The sequence below is a fragment of the Poromitra crassiceps genome (assembly GCF_964638095.1).
Source record: "Poromitra crassiceps genome assembly, chromosome: 23".
Classification (NCBI taxonomy): Eukaryota; Metazoa; Chordata; class Actinopteri; order Beryciformes; family Melamphaidae; genus Poromitra; species Poromitra crassiceps.
In genome coordinates this window covers 16794812-16805269 of record NC_139639.1, presented here as the reverse complement: position 1 = coordinate 16805269, position 10458 = coordinate 16794812, and positions in this window count along the sequence as shown.

Genomic DNA, 10458 nt, shown 5'->3' with positions numbered 1-10458 from the left:
AGGTGACTCAGCCAACCAATCAGGAGCAATCAATCCTCAGATAGCAATGCCTCACACCCGTGTGATAGAGTCGGGGAAAGAGAATACCAGCTGCACAAAATTAACGTTAATCGTAGATAGAAGAGTCCCGACATCTCCATCTCCAGGTGCGGACTGCATAATCGGGCACGTCGGGCAAATGCCCGGTGGCCTGGCCTGCAAAAAAAAAAAAAAAAAAAAGAAATTACCCCCAAATCCGTGGCGGGCCAAAAAAAAATGAGCGCGGGCCCGCGGGCCCCAAATTGGGCACCACTGATTTATAGAGTAGGCTACATACACTTGAATGTGCCTCCCACAGTGGGTCATGAAGAAACACACATTTGGAATTTGTTATCGTTGACAGATTAAAGCGTCCACTCCAACCTATTTCTTTAATTGTTTTCATGTAAGGCTATAAATACACTGATTTATGTTGATGATGATGATTATGTGGTTTTCAGAGACATCGCTAAAGAGCAGCTCAAAGAGCCTCCTGTCAGTGGGGAAACCTCAAAGTGGGATCTAATTTGCAGATAGACTTTCTTGACAAAACAAGAACTAAATCGACTGACAATAAACTAATTTGTGCCATTCCTTATTCCCCTCTAGCTGAAGATATGGCCACTGTCATCAGGTCCCACTGGCACATACTGGCCACTGACTCTATGCTCCAGAGTACACTCCATGTACCACCACGCGTTGTTTTTAAGAGACCACCGAACTTGAGAAACATGCTTATTAGAGCGGACTGTCCCCCTGTTGCTGCCCCGAAACCTGCTACGTTCTTACCTCCACCTGAACCTGGTAATTATAAATGTGGACACTGCCAGCAATGTAATTTCACACATAAGACTCACAAGTTTTATCACCCTCACACTGGAAAGGCATACGACATCAAAGGATTGATCTCATGTAAAACCAACAATGTAATTTACCTTTTGAAATGTCCGTGCGGACTGGCGTATGTAGGAAAAACGTCTAGACCCCTAAAGACTAGAATCTCAGAACATCGCAGCAATATTAGGACTGCTGATCAGAAAAGCCCAGTTGCTAAACATTTCAATCTCGTGCAGCACAGTGTCGCCTCTCTGAGCTACATTGGCATTGAACACGTCCAGCTACCCCGCCGGGGAGGCGATATTGATAATCTCCTGTTGAGACGTGAACTTTTCTGGATGTACACACTAAATACTGTATCTCCTCAAGGTTTAAATGAGGAGATGGACATTCGCCCCTTCTTATAAAACAGATGTGTGATTAATGTGCATTATCAGATGTCTATTCCAGTGTGCCCCTCTGTATAGTGTGGTATATATAAAAAAAGTGTTGTAGTTTGTGTCTATATATATATGCATTGCTGGTTAACGATTAATTGTTATGTATTATTATGTATATATGGCTTGTTGCTTAACACTGTTGTTCTTGCACCTTTACATAGGTTGAGTCGCCTAATTACACCACAAGAAACGTACTGCTGTATTGATTTTTTCTTCACTCATGTGATGACAGATATACTTGACTATACTGTTGATTTTCTCCTTGTATGACATATGGAGTCTAGGATCTTCACTCCTTTGACTGATTGTTATTATACACAGCTGCGTTGTTCAATCATGTGACCTCTGTTTCATCAGGTGATTACTGTATTTAAGATGGCGTCTCACCTTTGTTCAAACTGTCTGACGAAGAGCTGCTTTGGCTCGAAACGTTATCACTTGGTGCAATAAAGCATTCAAAAAAGGAGTCCTGCTAGTGTGCGAGCGTTTTTTGCATTTATTTCACTGTTACACTGTTTCCGTCTCAGCACCTACCCGAAGTCTCGGTCCATGGATGTGCATGTTTTCATCTATTTCAGACTTTCTTGACTTCACATGAAAGATGACCTGATACTGTCCATTTGGCCTCCTTAGCAAATCCCACCCCTCCAATTACAGCCATATTATGATTGGACGCAAGTATGTCGCAGGTCAGTCAACTGTGCCACACAGCGACACTAAATCCTGATGTTAGCTCAGAAGTTTTGTGTGGGCTACATGGTGCACAGGTGCAGTATGTAATCTAATCATTTGAACAACATCTTGGACCTTTAAATGGATTTCTACAACGATCTAAAGCAGACATAGTAATGTTCTTTTTTACCACGGTGGTGCTATCACTGCAGCACCTTGGTCTTCAAGACCCGAATTCAGGTCAGTCAGTCAGGGAGCAGATACTTCATTCCTCTCCCTCTCTACCAGCACACTAATTAGAGTTTACAGCACTTTGCAAAATGCATATTCTACAAAGTATGTATTTTGGTGAGGAGGAAGGACTGCACTGTCTGTGCACCGTAGGCGCGTTGTGTGGGACGCGCGGGATCGCTGAGGCTCACGCAACAGCTGTTGTGTGCCATGCTGGGCTCGGTGTTCATTATGCATGTTCACGAGACCCGTTTGTCCCTCTGCGCTGGTTCTCTTGGGCAGCTGCTTTAGAGGCCGGGCCGGCGTCGGACCCTGCATTCTTGTCGGTGGATTGGAGGAGAGATAACATTATGGTTTTCACCTTACCTCCTGCTGGAGAGGTTGGGTGTGTTAGTGGTTTCCTCTTGTGCTTGACCCGTTATGACGGCACTGTTTGTCATTTGCTGTTGTCGCGTCAGGGGTATACTGATCCACCGTTATTGTAACCGTAGTTTAGTGATCACTGGTGGAGCCTTCTGGCTGGCGTCCTGCCGCTCCAACCAGCGCTGCCTCTTCCGGGTTGGATGTGGGCGGGATCTGCCTCAGCCTTTATGCACTCGGCTATGCCGGGCGGCTCATCCCATTGGCTGATGCGTATGTCAATTTTCATAGTGCACTTGTCACCTCTTCCTGGAGAAATAGGCTATCGGAGCCAGAATGCTCCACTAGTTGTCATATAACTAGGGTTGCAATAACCTAACCTTCATTAACTTACTGTACCCAAAACAAAACAAAAATCCACAGAAAACAAGTATATTAAAAGCTCTTAGCCATATTGTCAGCAGATTTCTTATTCTTCCTCAAGAAGAGACTCAGCTTGACAACTAACTGCTTTAACATAAGAGTGTCAATCTGGTTGCTATTTCTATCATTAGGAGGCACCACCTTTCTCTATACAGTACATACTGTACCTCCCTCCCAGAGGAAGATCTGCAGCAATGACCTCAGTGAGACCCACCGAACTGAACATCTCACACAAGTTTTCTATCGCTATTGAATTATTCACACTATCTGATATGGAGTCGGGCCGGATGCTGTGTGAGTTTGCTAGGATTATCTTGGTTTTTAGGCCTATATAAAGATAGTGGAAATTGAATTTCATTCAAATGGAGCCCATTAATGCTGTGCAAATCTGGAAACTAACAAGAAATAAAAGAGTCCATTCAGCACCAGGTGCTTTGTTTTCATTTCTTTTTATCTCGTCATTACACCATTACTCCCAAACATCAGAAAAGAACAATTGTGTTACATGACATTCGCTCCCCAATAGTCTTAAAGCCTCCTCCAAGACCCTCCCACTCTGTTAAATAGCAACCTTGCCTCATATTTTCAATGAGTCAGTTCAATGCCTTGTAATTTAAGCTAATAGCAACTTTTTTTATATCCACATTTTATATTTACATCCACAAGGATAACAACTGCCATGACTGAAATATTCTAATCACTGTACAATTGCAGAAATTGTACGGCAAGATGGCTTTCTTCACCTACACAGAGAACTCCCACTGCGTACAGAGTAGACTCGGAGTCATTCCAAGTCATTTTTGTGCATGCGCTTGTAGCCAATTATTGTATATTCAGAAATTGAACAGTGTTGATTATGGAACTTTCAGCAGCATACTTACTAATTAATTATGAATGACCTGCCTGCCCTCCCCCCCCTCCATATAGGAATGCCTTACAAGCAGTATCTGAGATGCAAAATTGTGATCCGGTCAGACTCATCACAATGGCTGATGGAGAGTTAATTCTACAAGCGAGTTGCTTTGGTGAGAAGATTAGATATGGTCATGCCTCACCCACAAATTTACCATTTTCCATACAACCTGCTGGTCTGGCTTAATATGATATATATGAGCAGCAGCAGGACATATTTTCATCAGCTCAGCAGTAACATCACGGCTCCAATATGGCTGAAAGTGGTCGGGAAACTGTCAAATAAAGCAGTTATCTAAAAGCATAAACCGAAACACAGGAGAGAAACAGAACTTTAAACCACAGAGATTCAGTTAGAAGCTACAAAAGTATTGAGAGCTGAACACACACTCTCTGCTCTCTCCACTCCAGCATGATATGAGAGTTTCGCATTGCTACAGTTGTTTCTGATCTCGTCTGGCCACTTTGCAGCTACGGTACTGCTGCAAGGGGGGGGGGGTCTTTTGTAAAGAACAAAGACATCATTTAAATAACAAAAGCCCCCCACACAAGGTACTGCAGCAGTAGTGACTAATATAAGCTGTGGCCCGACACTGGAGTAGGTCCATCTCGAGGGTTGTTGCACACGGCCCGGCGTGATAAAACTGATAATGGGAGAGGAAATCAGCACGGCATGGCGCCGAACAACCTGGGCAAAAGCGCCAGTGGAGAAGAGCCAAGAGAGCATCTGCCAGGTCCTAAGTGGAAAACCAGTGAGAAAATCCAGTGGGCAGCTTCAGGTGGCCGTGGACTCCATTCATCTATTAACTGTGGAATCCCCCGTATTGTCTGCACTCATGTGTTTTATCATCAGAGTGTTGGCTGGCTCCACTGGTCACGGTGCAGCCTGCCAGATATTACAGTCACTCACTGTTAGCAGCACCGCTGCTGGCCATCTGGGTGCCCAAAGCTTAATTGCTTCGTGGTGCCTCCTCCCAAGAAAAACACACAAATACAATCTTCTTTAAACGGAAGAAATATATTTTCATGATCAATGTTACAAAAAAACTGAACTATCAAATAACAGTATATCACACTAGAACAGTTAAAAAGAGGCCAAACCTTCATACAAAATCATTTTCAGTCCTTTTCCCTCAGCAAAATACATCTAAAAGAGAAATGAAGTGCTGCAGTGCGATAGAGCACTCAGACTGCATTAGTTACATGTCAACTCCAGTAACACACAATAATAACCTACATGTAAATGCAACCCAGGTTATTGTCTGCATGTAGCTACAAATTACAGATATCCCCTAAACGCCTGACAGCGTCTACTATTTACCATGCTCCCTAAATGCCTCATGCAGGCTACTCCTACTATTAGCGTTTTTGCTGCTCTCAACAATTACAGCGAATTACCCGCTGTACATTAAAACCAACACTAGTTTCTCCCTGTGAATAATTTGTTTTTCCTGTTAATGTTTGCATACGTTAGGCCTACATAATTGGGGGAGTAGGAGGAATCTCACACTACAGTAGTTACTGTTGATGTCCAGCGTGATGACGGAGTTTGTTTATTTGCTGCGTCGCATGTAGTTTTAAACAAGGAGATCCACAACTTTCTTGTAAGGGCACCACAGCCAGTTCAGAACAGGGCATGCCAAACTGGCCATGTGGATAGTTCAGTCAGGACCACTTTAATCAAAAACACAAGACCACTTAGATCAATTTAAAGCTTTTATTAGCATGAGTTATATTTGGCGGTATGGCTCTGTTCTGGAGGCTCCCTGCCCTTCCATGCGCATACATGGAAAGCCTAAGGCAGGGAGAGCGGCAGCAGCAGATTCTGGGAGCTCCTTGCCCCTCCATGAGCAACATGGAATAGCCTGAAGGCAAGGAGAGCAACAAAAGACCCCCAGGTACAGAACAGAGCAAGCAACAATGACAACAGAAATTACATTGTTTAAAGGTCCCAATTCGTGCAGCTGTAACCTCTTAAAAATGTGTGTCTCTGGTCCATAAAACATGATTCTGGATTAATTTGTCGAAATTATAGCAACCCCGTTCATTCTGACGGAGTTCTCACTTCCTCATCTCGTCGCTTCCCAGGAATGGTCTGTTTCTATAATATATTCAGAACTAACAGTTCCCATTGGCCGCTGGGGGAGAGCCCGCCCCAGGCTCCCAGCGGCCAATCAGATTAGCGTCCGTGGACCAGCACGCTAGGTTGTGTCCACAACTAACGTTAGCAACGAGCTATCGCTAACTTAACGGTTGCTACGCTAAACAGGACATCTCAAAATGCCTAGACTTACCGAATGCACCTCTGCAGTTGCTGGATCACGTACAGTTGGCGTCGCTCCAGCTAGAAGTGTTAATTTTGTGGCTAAACCTTGATTGTACTGCCCCAGATTGTTGAAACATTCTGGGCTGAAATGGTTAGCACCAACAGGCCATGATGAATCTCGCGCTGAAACAGCTTGCTATGGCAAACAATAGACAAAATGGCACAGGTAGCTTGTGTGAGAGAGATTGCGCGCAGTATGCTAAAGGCGTGGGGTGACGTAACACGAAACCCTCTGGGAGAACAAAGTGTAAGGGGGCGTGGCTTGAAGGAGACCGCAGGAGAGAGATGGATAGGGACAAATCCAACTCTGGCAGTTCTGAGGTTTTGAGCACTCGTTACAGGGAGGGATGACATCAGCATATATGCATTTAGCAGCCATGTTACGCAGGAGACTGCAACAGAATTTAAAGAGGGTGCCCTGTTTGAATTGAGCCAATTGAATGCATCAGCTAAGCAGTCAGCTGATGTGGGCTGGGTTTGAGATCAGCTCCTAATCAGCTGTGGGCTGGGTTTAAGCTGGGCTTGACTTTCGTGGCCTGCCTGAACTACTGCAGACAGTGCTCGATTTAATTTTAGAAGGGGCATTACGGCCAAACTGCGGGGCATCCACGGCACTCTCTGTTTGACTGTGGTATCATTCCTGCTCTGGACTAGATGATGCCCCTCGCGGCGCTTGGCGCCCTACACGTACAGCACGTGGTCTGGCTTGTTTGGCAGGAGCCAGAGCCATCTAGATAGAAGAGTCCCGACATCTCCATTCACTCCAATGGACCAGTTTTTTACTCTCAAGAGTTCCAGGAAGTAAGGTCCTGGATTAAGCAGCACTGTCGAGTTGCAGCAAAATAGACAGTTTGTGTTGTACTCTGAAAGGGTTTTTCATCCCTTTAATCAAATTGTGCATTATCAGCTTTATTTTAGCATGCAAAAGTAGCGCGAGACCCATTCCTGGCTGTTCATTGGCTAATGAGTCTCGCATTTTTGGTCCTCCGCTGACGCCACTCTCTCTCTAGAGGACACTAGCAGGAGCCATAGACAAACACTCCATCACCTGCCTGCAGGAACCAGGAACTGATTTCTTTACTGCTCCACTGCTTCATAAAGGCTGTCTACCCTGCAGGAACACATTACTGATTAGATAACTCACTGATTGGTAAATGTATTTGATAATAAAAACATCAGCCTATTCATAGTATTCCCATGATGTCACGCATTTTCCTACCAATATGGCGCTACAATACACACAGCTCATTGGCTGTTTGTGTCACTTGATTGTAATCACCTCTTAATTGATTACAATCACCTGTTATTTTCCTACCGAAATGGCCGTGTGGGGATGTAACTACTGGGGTACGTGGAGGTACTACAGGTACTTGAGAGAAAGGGGAAAATGTAAGAATAAATCATGGAACGTTAAAATAAATCTTTTCAGGAGGCACTAATTGCAACTCTTTCACTCCATTTCTTATTTTGTAATGTTCTTCAAAAGGTGGGTTATCAGGCATCATACTGTATGCTGTATAGTTTTCTCTTGCAGTTTTCTAAGCAAAATGTTGTAGTCGGGTAAAGGGGGTACTTGGATTCAGAAATCAGGGAAAGGGGGTAGCCTACTGAAGCAAAAAAAAGAACCACTCACTGACAGGCCCGGCGTGGGGGGGGGGGGGACCTGACCCCCCCCCCCCCCCCCCCCCCCATTCCCCAAACTGGCCTCCCCATTAAAACGTTTTCCGTTTTAAAGTTTAAAACAGAATCTGGCTGTCATTAGGCATTGGTTAACTGAATGCTATTGCTAACTGTTACTTTGAACATCCATTTGCAATGATTCTGGCTGGATATTAACTATTGTAAATTTGTCACAATGAATGCAATTTGTGCACAATGTGTAAATACATTTTATATTAATTGTTTAGGCCTAATTATTTGTAAAGTCACAACACATTAGAGATGTGTGTAGTTCTTCATAGATTTAGCCTCTTCATTTTGCTCTCAAATGCACCAGGTTGACGAATTTTACTTTAAAATGTACAAACCCCTGATATACCTTATAGGGCTATTCAGATTAGGTTGTTCTACTCTCATATTTTGTCTTGTATATCGGTCACGGAAGCTTATAGTTTATCCGCCGTTATAACACTGCCGGTGCCGCGTGAGAAAGCTGCCTCAAAAGTATAGTTTACCCACGTTTTTCTTTTTTACCACTACAGCATTGGGGGGGAGGGGGGGGGGGCATTCTTTGGGGTTGGGTAACTTGCCCCCCCCCCAAGCTAAGGGCAGGCCCCCTCTGTAATTTGGGTCTGGAGCCGGGCCTGCTCACTGACCTATCTATACACATCAGATCGATCCAGGGAAGGGAAATGGTTGCGGCGCACGCTGAACTCATTGCCTCCTCCAGGCCTTTGTCATGCAAAGTCTATCGTTCTTTTCCTCCAAGGTGCAACCTCATCTCACTTACAGAGTAGGCTGCCAGCGTTCAATGTCACGTTTGAAGAAAATGCTCTAAGAATGGCCATCCCAGACTAGAGGTGTCGTACGCCTCATTTGCTGCATAACTGCATTCACATCACAAGCACCTTGAGAAACTCGTCGTCAGGGCTCACTTCATCTTGCATGGCCGAGGCTGTCTTGTTTTCTTCTTCACCTGCAGAAGTTCAAGGTCACAGATGCCCATCAGCTGCCAATACGTGCCGGGGCTCCTAAAATGTCCTGCCTGTCTCTGTCTCTATAATGTCCTGCCTGTCTCTGTCTCTTTCTGTGAAGGCAGATCACAGGCCAATCACAGGGAAGGTCTTGAAATATGCAAGTGTCTGCACTTGCTAAAAAAAAAGTCGCTCGTTGTGAACTGTTTGTGCTGTTTAAGCTGATTTTTGTGACTGCTTAAATTATGCAAATAGAAACACTACTGTCCATAAAAAGCTTGTCCTTGTGAGTAAAACGTCAAGTGCGTAATCTATCTGGAAATAATGAGTTTTTAATAGGAGAGAAAGTGCTGCACCAGATTGCTATATTGCCTTTATTAATTAATGTTGTTAAATTTGTTCAGGGTTGTTCGTCCTTGATGTCTGTCTGCAGTTCATAACTAATGCTGCTGTGTCACTGTAATGTCTGTACAGGAAAAAAAAAAAAAAAGACAAAAGAAGAAAAAGTCTGCTGATAGGGCAAAACATAGACGTGCAAGTCATGTCTCCCTTTGAAAATAAAATGTTAGAGATCCTATATTGTTTGTCTATTTTCCTCTCCGCTGACCAAGTCAAGGAGCCCTTGACATTCTCCGCAACAACAACAACAAAAATCAGAGGGAGAGGGAGAGAGAGGGAGAGAAAGAGACAGAGGCAGCTGGACAATGGGAAAGAGGGTGAATGAGAGAGAGAGAATAGTCTAAACTCACATCGGTCTTGTAAATACTCTGCTTTGCTTCTCAGAGAAATGTTGACACAGAGCCTTCCTGGGAATCTGACTGGCTGTTAGGTTTGCATAAAGGAGAGGATTGGTTGACAAAAGGGGTACTTTGGGTTCCATTCGTCCCTGCTCCAGCCCTGATGGAGGACGGGGTGTCATAAGGCTATTCAGCTGCTTACTCACACATTATACCCGCCGGGGCTGCTGGTTAATGGAGTCCAACGTCTCACAGCCTTGTCGATTATTGGGGCGTCTCTTATCTGCACTCACCAGAGGCTTTACAGCAAACAGCGGAGACCAAGGACGAAGCAACCTACAAAAAACACAACTATACAACTTCTCTCAACGTGCAGTGAAGCCTGAAAGGTATCAAATCTGTGCTGAGATCAGTTTTGAACTCCCTCTACCAGGACAAGTTCATTCTATTGTATTTAAATGTCCTAATATGGACATGTAACATCACAGAACTTTGAAAAGTGTCAATGGGCCAACTTAGAACTGATTAGCTGTCCACACCCAGTGGCCAACCACAAACCAAGGTTAGTGGAGGTGTAAACTCTACCTTAATACCATGCTTCCTCCGAGACATGGGCAGTAGCCAGCCGCTTCTTTTCACCTGACAGGGGAAGCTTCACCGGTAGGACATAGCACGTGGTAGGATCACAATATTCCAATGAGTTCCCCTCCCTGCGAACCACCAGAGGAGGCACCACTTCAGCGACCAGGATATTGTATGTTTTGGTGAGGGGTTCCTATATGAAGGAAACCCCCAGGGGGCACGGGGAGAACATGCAAACTCTACACAGAAAGGCCCTTTTTTGACGACCCCACCCGGGTGGTGGGCAC